The sequence below is a fragment of the Balaenoptera acutorostrata genome, chromosome 6 (genome assembly GCF_949987535.1).
Source record: "Balaenoptera acutorostrata chromosome 6, mBalAcu1.1, whole genome shotgun sequence".
Classification (NCBI taxonomy): domain Eukaryota; kingdom Metazoa; phylum Chordata; class Mammalia; order Artiodactyla; family Balaenopteridae; genus Balaenoptera; species Balaenoptera acutorostrata.
In genome coordinates this window covers 27,282,649-27,306,359 of record NC_080069.1, presented here as the reverse complement: position 1 = coordinate 27,306,359, position 23,711 = coordinate 27,282,649, and the positions used below count along the sequence as shown (strand labels likewise).

General features: G+C 36.4%; 1 pseudogene; it reads right to left on the bottom strand.

Annotated features, from left to right (window-relative positions):
• The window catches only part of LOC130708372 (serine palmitoyltransferase 1-like), a 55,178-nt pseudogene that overhangs the window by 7,427 nt on the left and 24,040 nt on the right, over positions 1–23,711 (bottom strand).

Below are 23,711 nucleotides of genomic sequence, written 5' to 3'. Positions count from 1 at the left end.
TGAACATCATTAATTTGTGTCTACTTTCTTTAAATATAATGCATCACACTAGGATCTCTCAATAAATCAGATTTGAATCATGGAATCTCAGACTCTAGGGCTTCTGGAATATGGGGAAACCTTATAGATCAGTTGTTTTACTACTGTAGAAACTAAGAAATATGCTTTCAAAACCCATTTCCTAGGTGAATTCTGAATGTGTTAAACTTGTACACAAAGAAGTATTAATTGTTTTAGGTCATGTACTCTCAGGGAGAACTTAAAAAATTACTTTTCAAATTGCATTTCACATGAATTAAATGGCCTGGATTTTCCCTGATACAAACAAGGCACCTACAAACCCAACTGAGCTTACTATTCGATCAAATGGGCTCATCTCACATGTTAGGTGGAGCAAGTTGGTGAGAGAAGGAATGAAACAAAATGCTCTCTTTCTGGCTGCCTGGATGCTGAATGTCGCATTAAAGTTTAACTAAAACCAAACAGACAGAGAATTATAACTTGAGTTCAGAAAGTTAGAAGCTGTATTTCAGAGCCTGTTATACTTAAAAAAATTTTTCTGGAGAGCACATTATTTACCATATTACTTTACCCATTTTACCAAATGGAAATACTAAACACTAGTCTAGGTCCTAGGGATAGAACAATCAACAATTCAGACATGGTCTCCATCATGTGCTTAGTGTGGGGAAAGCGCTGGACATGAATAATTATCTGTTAGAATTTAGGGGCTTTTCAAGATTCCAGCAAGGACCCAAAGTAGCATAGGCCGCTGACTTCCTCTCCCAAATGCAACCTCAGAGATGAGAGAAGCAAATCACTGATTAGAGGAGACCAAAAAAAATTACTTAGAACTGAACACTGAAAATACTTACTGCTTTGAAATGTTTATCTTTAAGCTATTTATTGGAAAATAATAACACCAATAACCTAAATGTAAAAAGCTAAAAAAGAGTAAAAAAACACAATTCAATGAAACAAGGAAGCAGAAAAATAAGGGAAAAAAATCAATCAAAGAAAACAAAATATGAGTAAAAAACAAAACCAAACTTAAAAAAACGTGCTGGGCAAAATCCTGGAAAGATTATCGTAAGAATGAAAACGACAGAAACAGAAAATAAAAAGGGGAAATAATACAGACACAAGAGAGAGAATCACAGACTACACCCAGCCCAAAGGCCCCAAGTCTAGAGAGTCTTACAGAGGAGTCCTGCTCAACTTTGAAGAAACAAATAATCAAGCCTGGTCTTATACAATGGCTTCATAATGCAGGGAAGTGGAAAAACTGCTCAATACTTTATTGAGGCTACCACAACATTGATTTCTAGGTTATGTTAGGTTGTTGTAACAAAAGATTATAGGCTCATTTAAATTATAAATATGGATATAAAAATTCAAAATCCTAACTAACAGTGCAGAAAAATATACTGTAATCAAGGAGGGGTTTACTCAGGAATGCAAGGATGTTTTAACATCAGAAAATACAGTCATCCCTCGGTAGTCACAGGAACACTCTGAGTAAAGTGCAGGAGCAGAGGTGGGTTTCAGTAGTTTCAAGTGTACATGAGAGGTGAGGATGTGGAGAGGGCATAAACAACTCTGGAAAAAGACTGGCTACAAAGAGAAGCAGAGCAATGGGCTAGTTGCTAGAGGGGAGTATGGGGTCACGGGAAAGAAGAATTTAAGACAAGATAGGGCAGAGTGTACTTGAATGCTAATCAAATGACTCAGGAAAGGGGAGAGACTGAAGAGAAAGGAGAGGACACAACCAAAGGCACTCGGTCCTTAAGAAAGGAGAGCTGTGATGGATGGAGGAACGTTTCTTTGGCTATAACACGAGGGAAGACTGGTTCGGATACCCGCAGGTGTACAGGTTTGTGAGGGAAAATGAGGGAGTTCCCAAGTGACAGCATGAGGCAAGGCTGTCAGCTAAAAGCGGGTGGAGTGAGACAGAGGGTTAGGGATTTTGGAGAGAAGAAAAAGTGAGAGAGAGCTGGGAAAAGTAGAGGACTGGACTTAAAAAATAAACACATTAACACTCATAGAATAAAGGGCACCTGAGGTAGGTGTTCATGAATTGACAGTGACTCCAATGTGCTAGGCTGAGCTGGTTTATTAAGATTTCATAAGCTAATGTAACTGGAAACAATAATATCTCTCTACCACAAATCATGCAAGAACTTTTGTTAGGATCATAAGTCAGACCCAGACTTCAATTATTTCTCCCCCTACTTTATCTGGAACATCTGTGACCCGCTTATTTATTAACTGTCCTTTTTAGAAAAGTTTCTAGTTTCCATATCTGGCAATAGGGATAGGACTTCCACGACTGAGAAGGCAGGTTTCAACTTGGAAAGGCAAAAAGAAACCACAGGCAAGGTGAGATCATTTTCTGTAAGATAAGAAATCTGCCTGAAGATGTCACTAGCCTCAATGTTTTTCTCAATTCTAGAGGAATCTTAAAGAACTACTCTTGTGTAGTTAAGACAAAAGTAGACAGAACACTCGTAAGGTTCACTTTGATTTCACTTGTTTCTTTTTCTTGAAGTAACTTAAAAAAATGAGTAATTTTCTAAAAAGCAGCATGGACAGTATGAACCCACTGTCATCTAATTACATCCTTTTACCCGTACAGATGTGTGGGAATTCTCCAGTGTTTATGCTGGTTATTTCTGGTGGCAGCATGTTGTTATTTCTTTTCATCTTTGTTATCTTCTGTACTACTGTAATATTTTGCCAATGAGCTTGTATCATTTTTAGAAAAACAAAGTTATGATTTTTTAAAACAATGACAAAATGGATGCTCTGGTTTCACACACAGAGACAAATTTGAATGAATTGTGTTTTTGGTTTCTTAGTTGCGATTTAGACAAACTGACTCAAGCCTATTAAATGCACTGAAAACCAAAGAGGTGACACTCAAAATTTTTCACAAGTTGTTTAAATGTTGTGCAGATAAACTTTTGAGTTGGTTGAAAATATATAAAACTCACCCTTGTAAAGCTTTATGAATTCGTTTGCACTTTTCCTTCAACACTGCAAAAATACCTGAAGGAAACAAATACATTTGATAGTACACTTGGAAGACTGGATATACTAATCTAAAAATGTTTTTCAAGATCCAGTTCATCAATTTAAAATGCAGCAAATCCTTCTGCCCACTAATAACACACAAATAGACAGCCAGTAACTCCTCTGAAGGGCCCCAACTTTCATCTGTGGCATATACTAGCTGGCACCTGCTCACCCAACTTTCAGCACAATCTGGGATGAAGTTTTCCACAACAAAACAATGGCTCTGTTCTTATTAAGATACTATAAATTATCTGGCCAAGAACAAAAGGGTACAAATATATTAAATGTTTCTGGACCCTAAACAATTTGGGAAAAAAATAGACACTGCAGTCATGTTTATGATCTCTTCTTGATATTTTCACTTTCTTTTAAGGAAAATCCACAAACTGAAAGATCTGAGGAGACAGGAGTGGCAGGGTATCTGACAAGTATATGAATGTGCACACAGAAACACTCACTTTTACTGATTCTCTGAATTAAAACCAATGCTGAATCTTTAGAAATTTATAAAATTTAAAATTACAAATACCAGGCCTGCTTTTCCATTTTCCTTTTAGTCTTTGGTGAGGAGGCACTATCACAGCCCAGAACCACATTTTAAATTGAGTCGACTGCCCATTAAGCAAGCTTTAATAGTTGGTAAACCTGTATGGCCTCAGCACCAACTCATGAATCAAAGGCTGATGGGGAAAACTAGACAACAGTTATAAAATTATAAGTACCAAAAATTAGCATACTTCAGCTAATTTCTCAAAAAAACCCGATAAACTAAATGATGACTGGCCCAGAGCTAGTCCCTCCTTTTTCTGGCATCTCTGCCCACCAAGGGAGCGAGCTTTGCTTTGGCTCTGGCTTCATCTCCAGAAACATGAGAGAAGCTCTAACCCGGAAACCCTGAGGCAGGGACAACTTCTTCACCATCATTTTTCCCATAAATTGCCAGATAATGTAATTCAGAGCCAGAGCTTTGTCTGGGAAATCATTTCCTCCAGCTAATTTCTCCAAAAAGGCAAACCAGCAGCATGGCTAACATGACTTGAAATAGCTTTGATTTCCTGGGTTTAAAGGTTATACCTGGATTTTCTTCCATGATGTTGAGGGCCTCAACTGCAGCAGCAGCTAAGAGGGGAGGTAATGAAGCTGAAAAGCAGTATCCCTGGCCGGAAAGTCGCTGAGAAGAAACAAACAAGTTATAAAACATAAACACTATTTTTGGCTCTGTTTTTCTTTGGCTAAAAAATCTAAAGGCACCAAATCTCTGCACTCCCTACCAAATAGCACGTACAAATGGTGAGGTGCTAAGACCCAGGCATGTACAGAAGTTATGTAACAAAACCAAAACTTTTTTAGAAAGGGAGATAATTTCTAAATGTAAATATTTTGAATGATTCTTTAACAAATCTACTTCTAAATAAAAATTGTGTGAAAAACTAAGTTAGAATGAAATTTTGTAATAGCGGTTACATTTTTAGTTGACCAGTGGAGCAACGGGTTTCAGTTTTTGCTTTTGTTTTTAAAAAGAACCCACCTGATGGTCAATTACGAAAGACCTGCCACAGCAGAAACCCCCAATAGAAGCAAGTGAATTCTCCATGTTGGCACTGATAAGATCAATATCATCAATCTGTCAGAAAAGAGGGACAGTGGGAGTTATTTCTCAATTTAAAGAAAAGGAGGGGGAAAAAAAAAGGCCAATGTCAATCCTAGAGACAAAATTTCAGCACTAATGTCAACATCTGGATTCAAACTACCTCCTTGAAAATAAAGGGTAAGTCATACAAAATCAATTGTTAAAAGGACCGATGTTTCATAGCCCACCTCTGAAGATGTCTCACTTTATACGTTTTTGCCATTCCATCATTCATCGACAATTTATTCACAGTGGAAGAGCTAGATAAAAGATGAAATCTAAAGTTGTTTGATACTAAACATATTCAGAGGTACAAGATAAGATCATTTCCTTGCTAAAACAGTGGTCTCAGCTGTCCTTCTCCATAGAAGGTACTTGAGAGAAATAAAAAGAAATCTATCAGGGTTTTGAGCACTTTGGAACAAGTACTACATTCCATTTACCTTTTCCACCTTTTCAAAAATGAAATCAATTTATCCAAACATGATGGCAATGGGCCATCATGGGCTCTGACCAAAGTGGACCAACTGGGCAGTGGATGAACCTAATGTGCCCACTGGGCTCCTGAGTACCCACGACCTTCTCAACGGCTCAGCACTCCTTTGGTCCTCACCGTCTGCTCCAGCCCCCAGCACCAAGTTCCATCCTGCATACAGTAGCCATTCTGTAATTACTCACTGATGGCCATAATAATGACTGGTCAGATCACATCTGGTGTTTTTCCAAGTGTTCCACAGATCCAACAAGGAAACCTGCGCACTCTTCTTCTTTTTTTTTAACCTTTCATTATGAAAAATTTCAAACATATACAAAAGTATAAAGAATCCCCATCACCAGATTCAATAATTATCAACTTACGGACAATCCTGTTCCACGTATAAGCCCCCTACTGCCCTCTTCATCTCTTTGGAGCAAATCTCAGACCTTACATGTTTTCATCTATAAATATTTCAGTGTGCATTTCTAAAAGATATGCCCTCTTTCAAAAACATTACCACACTTAAAAAATGAAAAATTTCTTAATATCAAATACTGAGTGTTCAAGTATCTCTGTCTCACAAAGCCTGTTTTTCACAGTATTTGTTTGAATTAGGGTCCAAATAAGGTCCATACATTCTGCACTCTTACTCAAGCCATTATAAATACTACCTCTGAGACAACTGCTGGAAGCAGTGAGAAAACGAGAACAGTGAAATTAGATAGTGCTTTTTCCTTCTTTAAAATTTTCATGCCTTAAAAATTGCTCTGGTGTAAATTTTACTTGAATTAATTTCCATTTATCTTAAATTCTTCAGTGCATTTCATTGCCAAATGTCAGTTTGTCTTTGAAGAGTATGCTTCAGTCAACTTGGTGTGATAGTCATTCTGCTCTACATTTTTCTCTAGGTCTGTATGGGTAGAGGGATGCAAATAATCTAAGGTGAGTTTATATTTTATAGTTCAACATTTTAACACAAGCTGCAAAACTTTTATGCACAAGATTTGGAGAAAACCTTCCTTCACATCAACCACACAGCGGTGGGTAAGGGCAGGTTACACAGTGGTCGGTGAGGACAGGTTCTGCAGATGGGCCCACACTGTTCCTCTCCGAGGCTCTAGGAGCAAAACCCACTAAGAGTAGGGCTAGTTGAGGCTCATTTCCTTTCAGCAAGAGAAAACATAAAAAACTCACTCCAGTTGTCTGGGACCTTGAGCGGCTTTGTGAATCCATGCTGGTGGTATTTCTAATATATATATATATATAAATCACCCCCATACACACAAATAACAATACAGAATTTTAAATATTAGAAAGAACATCTTTTCACTGCTATGATACTTTCTAAAGGACAACTTAGAGAATTCTTACTGATTTTAAAGAAAAAATGGAAGGCAAATTTAACTGTTTCTAGAGAAAAAACACTGAAAGCTGGGATCAAATGTTACCGTGTAAACAGAACACAAATTCTATGATTAGCCACTGAGTTCCAAGGGAAGATGGGGACCCTGGTCTGGCTGACCCAATCCTCTGTGGGCTCAGTGAAGTGACAGACACCAAAGCTGCACCCTGCACATCGATGAGGAACACTGTCTTGTGCCCATGAAACCTGCCCAGCAGGATGGAACTGCATGGTTACTATATGAAGGAATGTTCCAAAAAAGCAGAGCTTACATCGATTCCAAAATGTTCAGTGACTCCTCGGCCGTGCTCCCCCAGGACTCCAAACGAAAGGCTTTCCTCCAGAAAGATCCTTGCTTTATATCTGTATTTTAACTTAACCTAAGTGGTAAATAAACACAACTTTAAAATACTGAAAATTCATAAAATTCGTATTTGTGAATCTGCCTACTTGCTAAAATTTATTTGTAACCTCCAAATCAATACTTAGGGCATATGTGCAGGGTGGTGAAAAACTTTGAGTCACCTGAAATGCACCTTCCCAGCTGAGGTAACAGGCTACTGCTTCAGCTTATTTATACTGCAAACAAGTGTCCTTCTCACATTCTGTTTACTGCCACATTTTTCGCATTTTGTGCTTTTCGTTGTGATTCTGTTGTTCACAACGGCCCCCAAGCACAGCGCTGAAGTTCGGCCCAGAGGGCCTCAGCGCAAGAAGGCTGTGATGCGCCTTACGGAAAACATGCGTGTGTCACATAAACTGCACTCAGGCCGGAGTTAGAGCACTGCCGGCTGTGAGTTCAATATGGCTACGTCAACGATGTACACTAAATAAGGTGTCTTTACCCAGAAACACATATAAAACACGGTTATGTATTGAGTAACTGATGAAAACGTGGTGACTAGAGGGTTGCAGAAAACTAACTCTGTATTTGCCCTAGGAGCAAAAGTTCAGTATTTGGTAATTCAGTATTTGCAGCAGGTTTATAGAACATAAATATATATACACACACACACACACACACACACACACACACACACACATACACACATATACACACACACTTTATAGAACTACAATGAATAATGAAAATTAACTGTACTTTAGATGCTCTAAAATGATTCAATTTAACTCAGTAATATAGCCAGCACAATGCCGATTTTTAAAGAAAGAACTGTTAAGACACTATGAGTATAGACATGTAATCTATCTGTTAAATACTGGTCTGATTATACATAAAAACTCCTAGGGAAATGTTGTAAATATTCTTCCCTCAGAGGCACTATTCCAATTTAGATTCATTTTTTTAATCCACAAAAAGTTTTCATTAATATGTTTTTTAATCTTTTTTTTCCCCTTTGTTTTCCGGCTTATAAGAAAGTCCTTTCCCATCTAAGGTTTAGATGCATATTTATCTATATGTTCTTCTAATTATTTCATAATTTTTTTGGTTTATACATTGGGAGGCTGAACATATGTACAGATTTTTCCCCCTAGTGTTTAATTGATTTACCCTTTTATGATATGTATGTGATAAGTTTCACAGTTGAATTAAAATACAGTGATTATCAACCACTAAATTTTTATATATATAACATGAGAAGTTGGGCTCTTAAATCTTTCCATGGCTCATGTAATCTTCTCTTGTGCCAGAATCATAATTTTTTTTTAAAGTTTAATTTATTTATTTATTTATTTATTTATTTATTTATTTATTTATAGCTGTGTTGGGTCTTCGTTTCTGTGCGAGGGCTTTCTCTAGTTGTGGCAAGTGGGGGCCACTCTTCATCGCGGTGCACGGGCCTCTCATTATTGCGGCCTCTCTTGTTGCGGAGCACAGGCTCCAGACGCGCAGGCTCAGTAATTGTGGCTCACAGGCCTAGTTGCTCCGCGGCATGTGGGATCCTCCCAGACCAGGGCTCGAACCCGTGTCCCCTGCATTGGCAGGCAGATTCCCAACCACTGCGCCACCAGGGAAGCCCCAGAACCATAATTTTAATTATTAAATGTTTAATTACTATGATTTTTTCCACTGAAACTATAGAAATAATGCACAGAAATATATAAGATGGGTTGATGTCTCATATCATGCGTCTGATAATTTATTTTTTAACCATCAAGATTTTACAGGCTAGGGCTTCCCTGGTGGCGCAGTGGTTGACAATCTGCCTGCCAATGCAGGGGACACGGGTTTGAGCCCTGGTTTGGGAAGATCCCAAATACCGCGGAGCAACTGGGCCCGTGAGCCACAACTACTGAGCCTGCGCGTCTGGAGCCTGTGCTCCGCAGCAAGAGAGGCCGCAACAGTGAGAGGCCCGCGCACCGCGATGAAGAGTGGTCCCCGCTTGCCACAACTAGAGAAAGCCCTCGCACAGAAATGAAGACCCAACACAGCCAAAAATAAATAAATAAAGAAAGAAAGAAGCTTTCATTTAAAAAAAAAAAGATTTTACAGGCTAATCTTGTGAATCAACATCAAATTGGGAGAGGGGTCCTCACTGGGCTTTTACCTGAATTTTCATTAACAATGAACAAACTAATTTGGGGAGAATTACATCTTTTCAATACTAATTCTTTCCCATCCATTAATAAGAGGTATTATATGACTGAGATAGTTTCTAAAAACCATGTTTTAGAAAATATTTAATAATATTATCCCAGTACTGGAACACAAACAGACAGGTAAAACAAAACAGGAATCCTTTTGTCAAACCCTAATTTGTATACTGTAATTTTACATACTCAGTACTTTAGGTACTTGATCTGTTCCTACACTTTACATTTTGTTTCACTGGCTGTATATTTGCCCATCAGTACTGATTTATTATTGTACTCCTGTAACATACAGTTCTAACATCTTGTGGCCGACTATCTCTCCTACATTATTCTATCAGTCTTTGACACTCACAAAAGGAAGGACAGGAAAACAAATCTCTTTTATTGACATTTAGGATGTATCTAGATTTCCTCAAGAAATAGTGAAAAACTTAAAAAATAAGATATGAAACCTTTATTTTGAATCCCTATTCAATTGATGGACTCAGAGATTCAGATTTTAATGGTCAAATGCAATGGTGGTTTATTACAGGAAAATCAGTGTAATACACCATACTAATAGAATGAAGGATAACCACATGATTAACTCAACTGATGCAGAAAAAGCATCTGACAAACCCCAAACCTCTCATGAGAGAAGCATTCAACAAATAAGAAATAGGAGGGAACTTCCTCAACTTGATAAAGGGCATTTACGGAAAACCCACAGCTAAAATCACACTCAATGGTGATGGCCTGAAAGCTTTCCCTTTAAAGAGCAGGAAGGACACTCACTCTTGTCACTTCTAGTCAACACTGTACTGGAAGTTCTAGCCAGAGCAATCAGGCAAGAAAAAAAAAAGAAAAGCATCCATCCTTGGAAACGAAGAAGCAAAACTAGCTCTATTCACAGATGACATGATCTTACATACAGAATAAGATCCACAAAAATACTGTTTCAGCTAATAAGCAAGTTCAGCAAAAGTTGAATGATGCAAGATCAATACACAAAAGTCATCTGTATTTCTATAATTAGTAGTGAACAATCCAAAAAGGAAATTAAGAAAACAATTCCATCTATAATAGCATCAAAAAGAATAAAATACTTAGCATCAAAAAGAATACAATACTTAGGAATAAATTTAACCAAAGAGGTACCAGACTTTACAGTAAAAGCCACAAACAATACTGAAAGAAATTGAAGAAAACTGAAATAAATGGAAATACATTCCATGTTCATCAATGAGAAGACTCAGTATCATTAAGATGGCAATACTTCCCAGAGCAATCTAAATATTCACTACAATCCCTATAAAAAATCTCAATGCCATTTTTTACAGAAATGGAAAAGCTGATCCTAACATTCAAATGGAATTTCAAGGGACGCCAAATAACCAAAACAATCTTGAAAAAGAACAAAAATGGAGAACTCACGTCTTGATTTCAAAGTTTACCACAAAGCTACATGAATTAAGTAATTAAGCATGGTACTGGCATAAGGCTAGACATATAGACAAATGGAATAGAACTGAGAGTCCAGAAATAAACCCATATACCTACAGTCAACTGATTTCAACAAGGGTGCCAAGACCATTCAATGGGAAAACAATAGTTTCTTCAACAAATGGTACAGGGACAAATGGATAACCACATGCAAAAGAATGAAGTTGAATCCCTCTCTCACAGAATATACAAAAATTAAGTCAAAATGGATCAAGGACCTAAAATAAGAGCTAAAACTATAAAAACCTCAGAAGAAAACATAGGGGTGTATCTTCATACCCTGGATTTGGCAATGTATTTCTTAGATATGACACTAAAAGCACAAGCAACAACAAAAAACTAGATAAATTGGACTTTGCCAAAATTAAAAACTTTTGTGCATCAAAGGACACTATCAAAGAAATGAAAAGACAACCTATAGAATGAGAGAAAATATTTGCAAATCACATACCTGATTAAGGGTCTAGTACCCAGAATACATAAAGAACTTTACAAAAAGACACCCCAGTTTAAAAATGGGCAAAGGACTTCTAGAGGCATTTCTCCAAAGATATACAAATGGCCAACACAAGAAAAGTGGCTCAACATCATTAGTCATTCAAGAAATGCAAATCAGAAATGCAAATATACTTCACACCTACTAGAATGGCAAAAATTAAAAAAAAAAAAAAAGTATACATTGGTAAGGATGTGGAGAAACTGAAACCCTCCTCCATTGCTGGTGGGAATGTAAAATGGTACAAGCCACTGTGGAAAACAGTATGGCAGTTCCCCAATAAGTTAAAAATAGAATTACCACATGATCCAGCAATTACATTGCTAGGCACATACATGAAAGAGTTGAAAACAGGGATTCAAACAAATACTTGTACATGAATGTTCACAGCAGCACTATTCACAAATGCCAAAAGGTGAAGCAATCCAAATATCTGTTAACAAAAAAACCAAAATGTGATATACCCACACAATGGAATATTACTTAGCTTTAAAAAGGAATGAAGCGAAGAGTAGCCCCTGCTTGCCAAAACTAGAGAAAGCCCGCGCACAGCAACGAAGACCCAACGCAGCCAAAAATAAATAAATTTTAAAAAAAAGAAGAAAAAAGGAATGAAGTACTGATAAATGATGCCACAAATTGGATAAACAATGAAAACATTCTAAGTGAGTGAAGCCATAGTCATATATTATATGATTCCATTTATCAGAAATATCCAGAATAGGTAAATCCATATAGACAGAAAGCAGACTGGTGGGGGCTAGGGGCAAGGAAAAATGCGGAGTGATTGCTTAATGGGTACTGGGTCTTCTTTGGGAGTGACAAAAAGGTTTTACAACTAGCTAGTTGATGAGTGCACAACACTGTGCACGTACTAAATGCCACTGAACTCTACACTCTAAAATGGCTAGCTTTATGTTATGTGAATTTCACCTAAAAAAAAAAAAATCTCAATAGTCATGGTTTCTAAAGACAGTGTATTGTATCCCCTTTTAAAAAGCTGAGTTTTACAAAATACATATTATATGATTTCACTTATATGAAATTCTACAAAAAGCAAAACTACAGGAACAGAAAGCAGATCAACGGTGGCTTGCGGCCAGGAATGGGGTACTGATTACAAAGGGGCATGAGGGACTTCTGGAGTGACAGAAATGTTCTATATCTTGACTGTGGTGATGGTGATAGGGGAGTATACATCTGTCAAAACTTATCAAACTGTACTCTTAAAGTGAGTATATTTTATTACGTGTCAACTATACCTCAATAAAGTTGGTTTTATAAAACTCAGTCTTGATTACTCTTTAAAGGTCAGGGTTGGCATTTAATGTTAATCTACTTCTCTAGTATGATCAGAATGTGCTTATGATACATATTAAGCAAAGCAATGAAGACATTATACATTAAAAATGGTCATAAACAAAAGGCCTAACTGCCAAATAGTCTGAATACTAAAATAATAAATAAACATAGTTGCTCACCAATTCTGGAAGAGGGCAAATAGTTCCAGTATTCATATATAACCCCTCGACTACAATGAAACGTCGAGTTACACGAGCCTTGCGAGGATTCTTTAAAAGAAAAAAAAATAGATGTTTTAAATTTCAGTAACTCCAAATACAAAATCTGTTATGTGCTCTCTAGCACTTTCACCCTACAAGATTTATTCACCAAGATAAATCAACAAATAAATAGACTATATTAATTTCAAGCTCAAGGTTTGCGATCCTGTTATTTTGAGATGAAAAACAGTGCTTTCTTCTCTCAGACATGTTTTCAGGTCACACAGTCAACTAGGAGGCCTCACACACAAACACAAACTGTTTAGACACTGAGAATACTAAAACACAAACAAAACCCTCCAAGCCCAGAATGACTGGGAAGGGACCCAAGGGAACTTTCTGGGGGAGATGGGGGCATTTTATGTCATGATGGGGGCCATGATACCTGGGCTACACGGGTATAACCACTGGTCAAAACTGTATAACTAGGACTAATGTATTTCAATGTAAATTTTACCTAAAATAAAAAGAACTCTAATGATGATGATGATAATCATCATCATCACAGAGACTGAGTGGGGAGTTAGGTGACGGTTCAGATGATACAAGAGTGGCAGAATATTGAAAACAAAGCCGGGAGAAGGGTACAGGGGGCTTCACTATACTACTGTTTCCTTTGAATGTGCCAGAAATGTTCCTAATAAAAAGTTTAAAAACAGACAAACCCTGACCTCCCTTACTTACCAAAAAACAGATGAAACCCTTCTCCTTCCTTCCTCCTCACTACTGGTTCAAGTAAAACTGGACTATGACCTCACCCAGTCATGTTCGGAGGTGGTGCAGTGGAGGGACTCTTTCAAGTAACACACACCTTCCCACACCCCACTGACGTCAAATCACTAATAAACCACTCCCACTGCTGAATCTGTAGATGTTTCAGGTACGCTGCACTGAAAAAATTCCACAGAGTTTGCCGCCACCTTTCTACTCAAAGGTTTCTTGCCTCTAAGCTTCTAATGAACAACTAGAAACTCAAATATCAGAGCTATTCTTTAAGGGGTATTTTAGAACCCGCAGCTGTATGTAATACTGAAAAAAGTGTCGGCTGAAGCATGCGAAAGTTTACACCATTCTTGGTCATCTTCACTCCGTCCCTAAGTCAAACCTGAGGCTGCGGGTCTGCTGGGAGGTCACAGCTGAGGACCTGGGGGCATCCCGCCTCTCCCTGCCTTTAAAACACAAAGTATCTTTCTTATGATCTTAAAATACTCAATGAAGGAATATTTTATTTTTGGAATATTCTTGGGAAATGGAAAAGTACAAAAAAGAATTTAACAAATGAGCTCGTTACACCACACACTGGTAACTTTTTCTTGTAAATACATATCTTTGTAAATTACCTTGTTCAAATCAGGATTTTACTGCAATCGTTCTAGGACCTGAGTTTTTAAAATATTATGTTGTGAACATTCTCACATTATTTAATATTATTTAAACCATGATTTTAATGGAGATTTAATATTCCACCTTGTAGATATACCGTAAATTATTTAACTGTTCCCACAGTGCTGGATTTAGGTTGTTTCCTTCATTTTGTTTTTTTACATCACGTGAATACCCTTCGATCTCTGACACCATTTCTGATTCTCTTCTAAAGATAGCACTCCAGAGGGTATAGATATTTAAGAATCCCAGAATATACCTGCCCATTTACCCTCTAGAAAGGCTGTGCCAACTGAAGCTCTCCTCAGAGTTTTTGGAAGGCCCCCTGTACATCAGTGTGGCACTGATTATTACCATAAAAAGTTTTCCCTAATTGGACAGGCAAAAACTCTTACCCTAATTTCTGTAACTGTTAGTGAGGTCAGACTATTTTCTATTTGCTCAGTTATCTGCATTTCCTCTATGAACTGCTGTTTTTACTTATTATCTTTTTTTTTTAAAGAAGGATTAATATGGGATAAGAGAACTCTATAAGAAAAGGAATGAAAAAACATATGAACTCCATTAGTTGGGAAACTGACAAAAAGAGTTTGATCCAAACTCAGATTATTTAACTTACTTTCAAAGGAAATATAAGCATCTAAGTACAAAATATTTAAAAATTTAACATTTATTATTTTTGTGAAAACAAAATTAAAAAAGAATTATTTCTAAAAACCAAAATGTAAAGTAATTTAGAAAGCCTACTCTTGGCAGGAATATGTGGTATAAATTAATTAGTAAAAAGGTAAAAACTATAAAATGGAAATAAATTTTAAGATAACTTTATTTCTTGTTATTCATTAAAAAAAAAGTTCCACAGATTATAAATCTTATACAACACACACACAGAACTTGAATATGTTGTCTTCCAAATTTGTACAATGCTAACTTGGCGAAATAACCCTACAGCAGACTGGTTCATTGGTCACACTTTCTAAGGCAGTGTTTTTCAATACGGTAGCATTCTATTACTGAATCAGAAAAGGGACATCTTTTTACAATCTGTAGAAAGAATTCATTGGTGGAACGGTCTCAATTTTAAGATTTTCCCTATACATTCTTCTAAATTGTATACTTATAAAACACTGTCTGTAGCACACCTAGCATAAAATAGCAGAAGTCTATGCGTATTCACCACACGAATGTGTATAATCATGAAGTGCTGCTCTTAGGCTATCACCTAAACAAAGATGACAGAATCCAAAAGGAATAATTCAAATATCTGGGAAAATGGAAATTAACACAAAATTAAGGATGTGATGAGCATTTTTATCAGTTACTCTAGTAACGGATGAGTTACACTGGGAAAGTCCACTTGAAAGTGGTGTTTGAGACAAAGGATGTGGTGACCAGGTTCCCAGTACACTTCACACACAGTGGTTCCTGCTGCAGAACCACAGACCACAGAACTACCTTCTCTGTTCATCTTGTCAGGGGCAAATAAATGCTAATTCTAACAGTGATGCTTTGAACACGTTTCCTCTGTTCCACTCTCTATCAGAACAACAAGGAGCAAGTTCCACCTGCCTAATTCCCTCCCTGTCCCAAGGGACTACACAGGTGCTTGAGAAGAAGTGTAAATAGGTTGCAACGTAGAAGGAAACCATGCGTGAGGCAGCTGCTTCCCACAGGGAGCAGCTGCTCAGAGATCTGGGATGAGGTTGGGGTAGGGAGAAAGAGTCTTCACTTTGTTCATAAATTCATTAATTAAGATCTGCCGCCATGGTTTCTTCTGGTGAATCGATACATGATTTATTCTGATATGAATAAGCCTATTTTGAATTCACTAGATACATCTTGTTAATGCCCTAATGAGTTCTGTTGTTACTTCTGTAGAGTTGAGTGTACATCCCTCCACCCCCAAAATGCATGCTGTTTTTCTCTCTCTCTTTTAGAAAGCTGCCTAGATAACCTTCCCCCACATTTGCCATATATAATTATGGCAATGATGAGGCAATTACTATCAGGCTTGACTCTCTAATCTGAGGTACATTTAATAAGCAGAAACACCCTTATTTAATGTCCACATGTGATCCACAGGCAAGTTTTCATGACAAATTACCATTTCATTTATAATTTAGCTGGTTAGAAAGTACAAAAGAACTGTGTAATTTTCTTCAAAAGAATCATACCTTTTGATCTTCAATCTCTTGTTCTTTCAATAGTCTCTGCAGGTCATCCATATCATTATGGTTAAATAGCTTAATGTCACTACGTGATGCCTGTAATCCCTTCTGAATAGCAAAGCAGGCAGCTTTATCTCTGCAAGGAAGAAAGACCCACCAAATTGGGGTTTAAAGGGTCTTGTCAACATTCTCAGAAAAGGAATGCTTGCTTTTGTAAGTTGACCAACATCCACTTGTTAAACTGAACATGGCAAATAAATAAAACATGTTTGAACATTAATATATTATTGTTTGCACTTCACTCTGCAAACCTTTCCACATAACTACCATACTGATTCTGTTCTACGAAGCAAACTCTTGCCATATTTTGACCTCTGAGAAATCAGCATGCATCTTACTATATAGATGGCATATTAGTTTATTCAAAGTACTTTTCTCTTTCTGAAAAATAAATGAAATATTGGTGCATCTCACCATCAGTGGCATCTCTGATTTGACAGGCCACCACTCTGCCATTACTTTGCCATCAAAAGGAATACTGGGTTACTGACTCTACATAACCCAGGGGAGAACTCTGAGTCATGCAGATTAATCTTCAGTAAGATCTCCTAAATTGAGTTAATGGGGGGCAGGATATATTTCTTAAATTAAGTGTATTATTTAAAAGTACATGCAACACTTCTACTTCTGAGAAAATAGACATATTTTCCCTATTTTTCTCACTGGGTATAACCAAAAATCCTGGACATCATGTATAAGACAAACATAAGATGATGCTGAAAAATGGAGAGAAAAGGCAGACCAGCGAGGGATCTGAGAAATGACATGAAACAAGTTCCTGGAATTTCCTAACTTGGAACTGATGCAGCTGGCAAACTGGAAATGCCAACAGGCGAGACAGAAAAGCTCTGACAAAAGTCTGCTCTCTGTAGCCAAAGGGACAGGAAAGGGGGCAGCCCAGCAAAGGTCTCTACTGCAGCCAAACCACAGAAAAACCTGGGCCTGTCCCCTCCACACTAGCAAAGGCTGAGAGGGGGACCCAGACTCTAGCCTTCACGACGCCATAACAAGGCTCCCCAATACCCCTGTGGGAGCTGTCAGAGAAGGGAGCCAGAACTTGTATCTCTGTTGGGTAGTAACAAGTGGCTCCCACTGTGGTGTTAGTGAAGACCATGTGGAGAGACCTAACTTCCAATCTCCTGCAGGGAGAGACACTCTCCCCTGCCTATGCTTAGGCTGTGTTAGGGGAGGCTCAGACAAGAGTAGGACTCTCACCAACAACCAGAAGAAATGAAAATAACCCCACCTCAGTGTCAGTGGAGGCCCCGTGGGGACCCTGGACTTGTACTTCCACCTGACAGTAATGAGGCAGCAGTGCCCCCCTGCCCTTGTTGGAAGACTGTCAGAGAAAGCCAATTCAAACAGAAAGTTTAAATAAAGCATAAACTATAACAGCATAATATGAAACTGTTCATGTTTCACTTGTCATACCAATAACCAGAAAATATCAAACAATGAAAAAAAAAGAAAAAAAACAATTAACAAATGCCAGTACTAAGATGACAGAGTTGTCAGGATGATCTGATAATGACTTTAAAACCATCATGATAAAAATGTTTCATGAGTAATTATGAACATGCTTGAAACAAATGAAAAAACAGGAAGCTGCAGCAGAGAAAAGGAAGATACAAAGAAGAATCCTGTGGGGATATTAGAACTAAAAAGCAAAATAGTCAAAAGAAAAAGCATAGTGGATGAATTCAGCAGCAGAATGGAGAGAGGAAAGAATCAGTGAGCTGAAAGATGTAACAGTAGAAATCAAGTCAATGTAAATCGCAGAGAGAAAGTAGACTAGAAAGGAAAGAACAGTCTCAGGGACCTGTGAGACTACAGTAAAATATGCAACATTCAAGTCTGTAGAGTTCTAAAGAACAGAATGAGGGTGGGACTAAAAAGGTACTTAAAGAAATAATGGCTGAAAACCTATAGATTAAAGAAGAGGCGTAAAACTATAGATTAAAGAAGCTGAGCAAAATTCTTGCAGGTAAACCCAAACAAATAAATGCCAATTCAATTATAGTCAAACTTCTGAAAACTAATGACAAAGAAAAAAATCTTGAAATCAGCACAAGAAAAATGACACCTTACATGTAAGAGAAAAGCAATTTGAGTGACAGTAGATTTCTCATCAGAAACCATGAACACCAGAAAAAAGTGTCCCAATGTATTTCAAATGCTGAAAAAAAAAGACCTGGCAACCAAGAATCCAAAACTAGCAAAAATATCCTTTAGGAATGAGGGGGAGAAGACATTCTCAGTTGAAAAAAAAACTAAGAGACTCTGTCCCAAGCTGACTTCCCCTAGAGGAATGGCTAGAGAAAGCTCTCCACATAGAAAAAATAAATAAATAAAAGAATCTTAGATTATCAGGAAGGAAGAAAGAATACTGTAAAAAGTATGAACAAACACACTAGGCTTTTCTTCCCCTCTTGAGTTTTCTAAGTCATTGTGGATGGTTAAAGTAAAAATTATAACACTATCTGATGTGGTTCTCAAAGTGTTTACAGGAAATACTTAAAACAACTGTATTATAAATAAGGAGAGTAAGGGGATGTAAAAGAAGATAAAGGATTCTATAACTGAACTGGTAAAATAACACCAGTAGAATGTGATAACTTATGCGTACATACAACATCATACTTACAGCAATGACTAAAAAACTATACAAAGGGAAACACTTGAAAACAAATAAATAAAATAAATAAGATAAATAAAAATGGAACTCCAAAACTCATTCAATTAACCCTGAGAAAGGCAGGAAAAAGAAAAAAGAAAACAAAAAACAGAGAGAACAAATAAGAAACAAAAAATAAAAATTGGGAGGTTAAGATCCCATATATCAATAATTACATTAAATGTAAATGGCTAAAATATACAATTTAAAGACAGAGTGGCAGAGTGGATTAAACATGCTGCCTATAAGAAATTCACTTCAAATGTAATGAGATGGGTAGTAAGGGAAAGTGTGTGTGTAGGGCGCACTGAGGGCGCACATGTAGTTATATATATATATATATATATATATATATATATATATATATATATATATATATAGTTATATGCTATATATATGTATGTATGTTATATACAATAATATAGGTAGTAAGGGTATACATATATATTACATACAATAAACACATGCAAACATTCAAAAGGGAAAGCAGAGTGCCTATGTTAATATCTGATAAAGTAGACTTTGGAACAAAGAAAATTACCAGAGACAGAGAAGGATGTTATATAATGATAAAAAGACTCAATTAACCAGGAAAACTTATCCTAAATATGCACCAAATAACAGAGCTACAAAAGATAAGACACAAAAACTGATAAAAGTGAAAGAAGAAACTGACAAATTACAACAACTGACAGAACTACCAAACAGAAAATCAGCAAGGATATAGAACTCAATAACACCATCAACTAGGAAGATCTAATTGTCGTTTATAGAACACTCCATTCAGCAGAATATTTTTTTTCTATTTAATGATAATGACAAAAAAAAAATTTCTCTCAAAAGGTAAATAAAGTTTCATATGTAAATTGCTTTTTGTCTCACTAAAACTTTTATATAAGTATACCTTAGGAAGTTGACATGCAAAACTAGCACTCTCTCTTACTGGATTAAAGGATAGAAGTGGCAAATGAACAATTTGTATGTTTTTTCTGGTTTTTAATTTGCATATCAGTGACTTTTAAAAAATAATGATCAGTGTAACATTTGATCATTGAATACTATTATATGAAAAACAGAAATGTATAAAGAAGGAAATTAATCACATGTGTCCTATCATGGAGTGATACCTTCTCACTGGTGTCCTCACGTGGCCTTTTCTCTGTATTTGCCAGAATATTCTTTCTTAAGTGACTATGGAACATATTCCAAGATAGACCACATCATGAGCCATAAAACAAACTGTAACAAATTAAAAATTTCCAAATGCTTGGAAACTAAACAACACACTTCTACATAACTCATGGGTCAAAGAGAAATAAAACACAAAAATGAACTAAACGAAAATGAAAATAAACGTATCAAAATTTGTGGAACACAACTATAGCAGTGATGACAGGGAAATTCATAGCACTAATACATTAGAAATGAGGAAAAGTCTCAAATCAGTAATTGAAGTTCTCACCTCAAGAACCTAGAAAGAGCAAACTAAACTGCAAATGAGCAGAAGGCAGGAAATAATACCAGAAATCAGTAGAAATGAAAACAAAAATACAACGTAGAAAAATCTATGAAACAAGGAGCTGATTCTTTGAAAAGATCAATAAAATTGACAAATCTCTAGCAAAAATGACAAAAAAGAGAGCAGATAGAAATTACCAGTTAGGAAGGAAACAGGGATCTGCAGACATTAGAAGGATAGTACGGGAATATCACAAACAATGCTACACATACAAATTTGACGATTTAGAAGAAATGGACCAACTCCTTGAAAAACACAAACTACTTCAACTCACTCAATATTTGAATAGCCTTACAAGTACTAAGGAAATTAAATTCATAGTAAAAATACTTCCAAAAAAAAAAAAAATCTCGAGGTCCAGCTGTTTTTACTGGAGAACTCTACCAAACATTTAAAGAATTAACAACAGTTTTATACAGTTTCTCCAGAAAATAAAAGAGGGAACACTTTCAAATTGACTTTATGAAGTATTACCCTGATGCCAAGACCAAAGCCTAAAAACAGTAAGTATGGCAGCATCAGGGAAATATAGACTAAAACTACAATGAGATATCTGTACACACCTATGAGTATGGCTAAAAAAAAAAAAAAAAAGCAACAACACCAAATGCTCCTGAGGATGTTGGAGAAACTAGATCACTTATACACTGTTCATGGAAATGTAAAATAATACAGCCACTCTGGAAAAGTTTGGCAATTTCTTAAAAAACTTAACGCACAATACTTTATGACCAGCAACTGCATTCCTTGGCATATACCTCAAAGAAATGAAAACTTATGTTCACAGAAAAAGCTATACATGAATATTTACAGCACCTTTATTTGTAATAGCCCCAAACTAGAAACAACTCTGATATCCTTAATAGGTGAATGGTTCAACAAACTGTGGTGTATCCATACCATGGAATATGACTCAGCAATCAAAAGGCACAAACTCTTGATTCACATAACAACCCTGGAGAATCTCCAAATAATTAATGCTGAATGAGAAAAGCCAATCCTCAAATGTTTTACCTACTGTACGACTCACATGTGTACATTTTTTTTTTTAATCTATTTATTTATTTTTGGCTGTGTTGGGTCTTTGTTGCTGTGCACGGGCTTTCTCTAGTTGGCGGCGAGCGGGGGCTACTCTTCATTGCGGTGCGCAGGCTTCTCATTGCGGTGGCTTCTCTTGTTGCAGAGCACAGGCTCTAGGCATGCGGGCTTCAGTAGTTGTGGCTCGCGGGCTATAGAGCGCAGGCTCAGTAGTTGTGGCGCACGGGCTTAGTTGCTCCGTGGCATGTGGGATCTTCCCGGACCAGGGCTCGAACCCGTGTCCCCCGCATTGGCAGGCGGATTCACAACCACTGCGCCAACAGGGAAGTCCCTGTACAACAATCTTGAAATCATGAAATTACAGAAATGGAGAACAGATTAGTGGTTGCCAGGGGCTAAAGAGTGGGTAGGAAATTTCATGTAATGTCTGAAACATTTATATTAACATATTTCCATACATATTTCCATACAAATACAAATATAAGATTTTTAGAAATTTCATGTAATGTCTGAAACATTTATATTAACATATTTCCATACATATTTCCATACAAATACAAATATAAGATTTTTAGAAATTTCATGTAATGTCTGAAACATTTATATTAACATATTTCCATACATATTTCCATACAAATACAAATATAAGATTTTTAGAAATTTCATGTAATGTCTGAAACATTTATATTAACATATTTCCATACATATTTCCATACAAATACAAATATAAGATTTTTAGAAATTTCATGTAATGTCTGAAACATTTATATTAACATATTTCCATACATATTTCCATACAAATACAAATATAAGATTTTTAGAAATTTCATGTAATGTCTGAAACATTTATATTAACATATTTCCATACATATTTCCATACAATTACAAATATAAGATTTTTAGAAATTTCATGTAATGTCTGAAACATTTATATTAACATATTTCCATACAAATAACCCAATGAAAGTTTAGTATTAGTTGTTTTGTTTGTTTTTTTATACTGCAGGTTCTTATTAGGCATCAGTTTTATACACATCAGTGTACACATGTCAATCCCAATCGCCCAATTCAGCACATCACCATCCCCACCTCATCGCAGTTTTCCCCCCTTGGTGTCCATATGTCCATTCTCTACATCTGTGTCTCAACTTCTGCCCTGCAAACTGGCATACAATAAATGTTTCAAGAATTTTACCTCTTTAAAAAAAAAAAAAAAAAAAAAGAGATATACTTAAAAAAAAAAAAAAAAAAAAAAAAAAAAGAGTGGGTAGGGTAGAAGGGATATGGGTGTGGCAACAAGAGGGATTATCTTGACTTTATCAATGTCAACATCCCACTTTTCAAACTGTATTACAGTTTTGCAAGAGGTGACCATTGGGGAAGACTGGGTAAAGGGCACATAAAATCTCTGTATTATTTCTTCCAAGTGTATGTGAATCCACAATTATCTCAATATAAAACATTTCATTAGAAAAGGGTACACAAAGTAATATACAGACAGAGTGACAAGGAAAGACTTAGGTATATAAACAACCATTGTTCTGAGACCTACTGGCAAAGCATTATCACTGTTTACTAGAAAAGAAAGAAAATAAAACATCGAACATATTGTCTATGCCTAATGAATTTATCAAAAACAATTTGTCAAATAATTTACTAAACACCATTTTTACCTCTAGTGTTCCTACTTTCAAATGAATTTCAGGTGGAATATTTAAAATTATGTATAAGGGAATAATTAAGTTGTCTAATGACTCATTAGAAACTGAAGTTCTAAGACACCAGGCATAAGATTTGAAAGTGAGTTTAGACTAGGTTTCCTAGCAGTGAAAACCAAAAGGACAATATAGTATTTATTATCTGACAAAGGAAGCATACAAGTTCAACTGTAACTGTAAACTTCTTCTGGACTTTAAACTCAAAAAGGAATTTATGGTGGGGGCTTGTATAAAGCGATATTGGCTGACACTGTATTGTAGTTGTCTGCAACTATGCTTTATTAAAAACCTAGAATCACTGTTTAAATCACTGGCTCTCAAATTTGTGATGAGTCTTTATTATTACTGATTTTTTAAACTATGTGCAAGAAATTAATAGAAACATTCATTTTCATGGTCACATTGGGAAACAATTCTACTCAGGCCCAGGCCATGTGCTGGAGTGCTCCCAGGTAACTGTCACAGGGCTG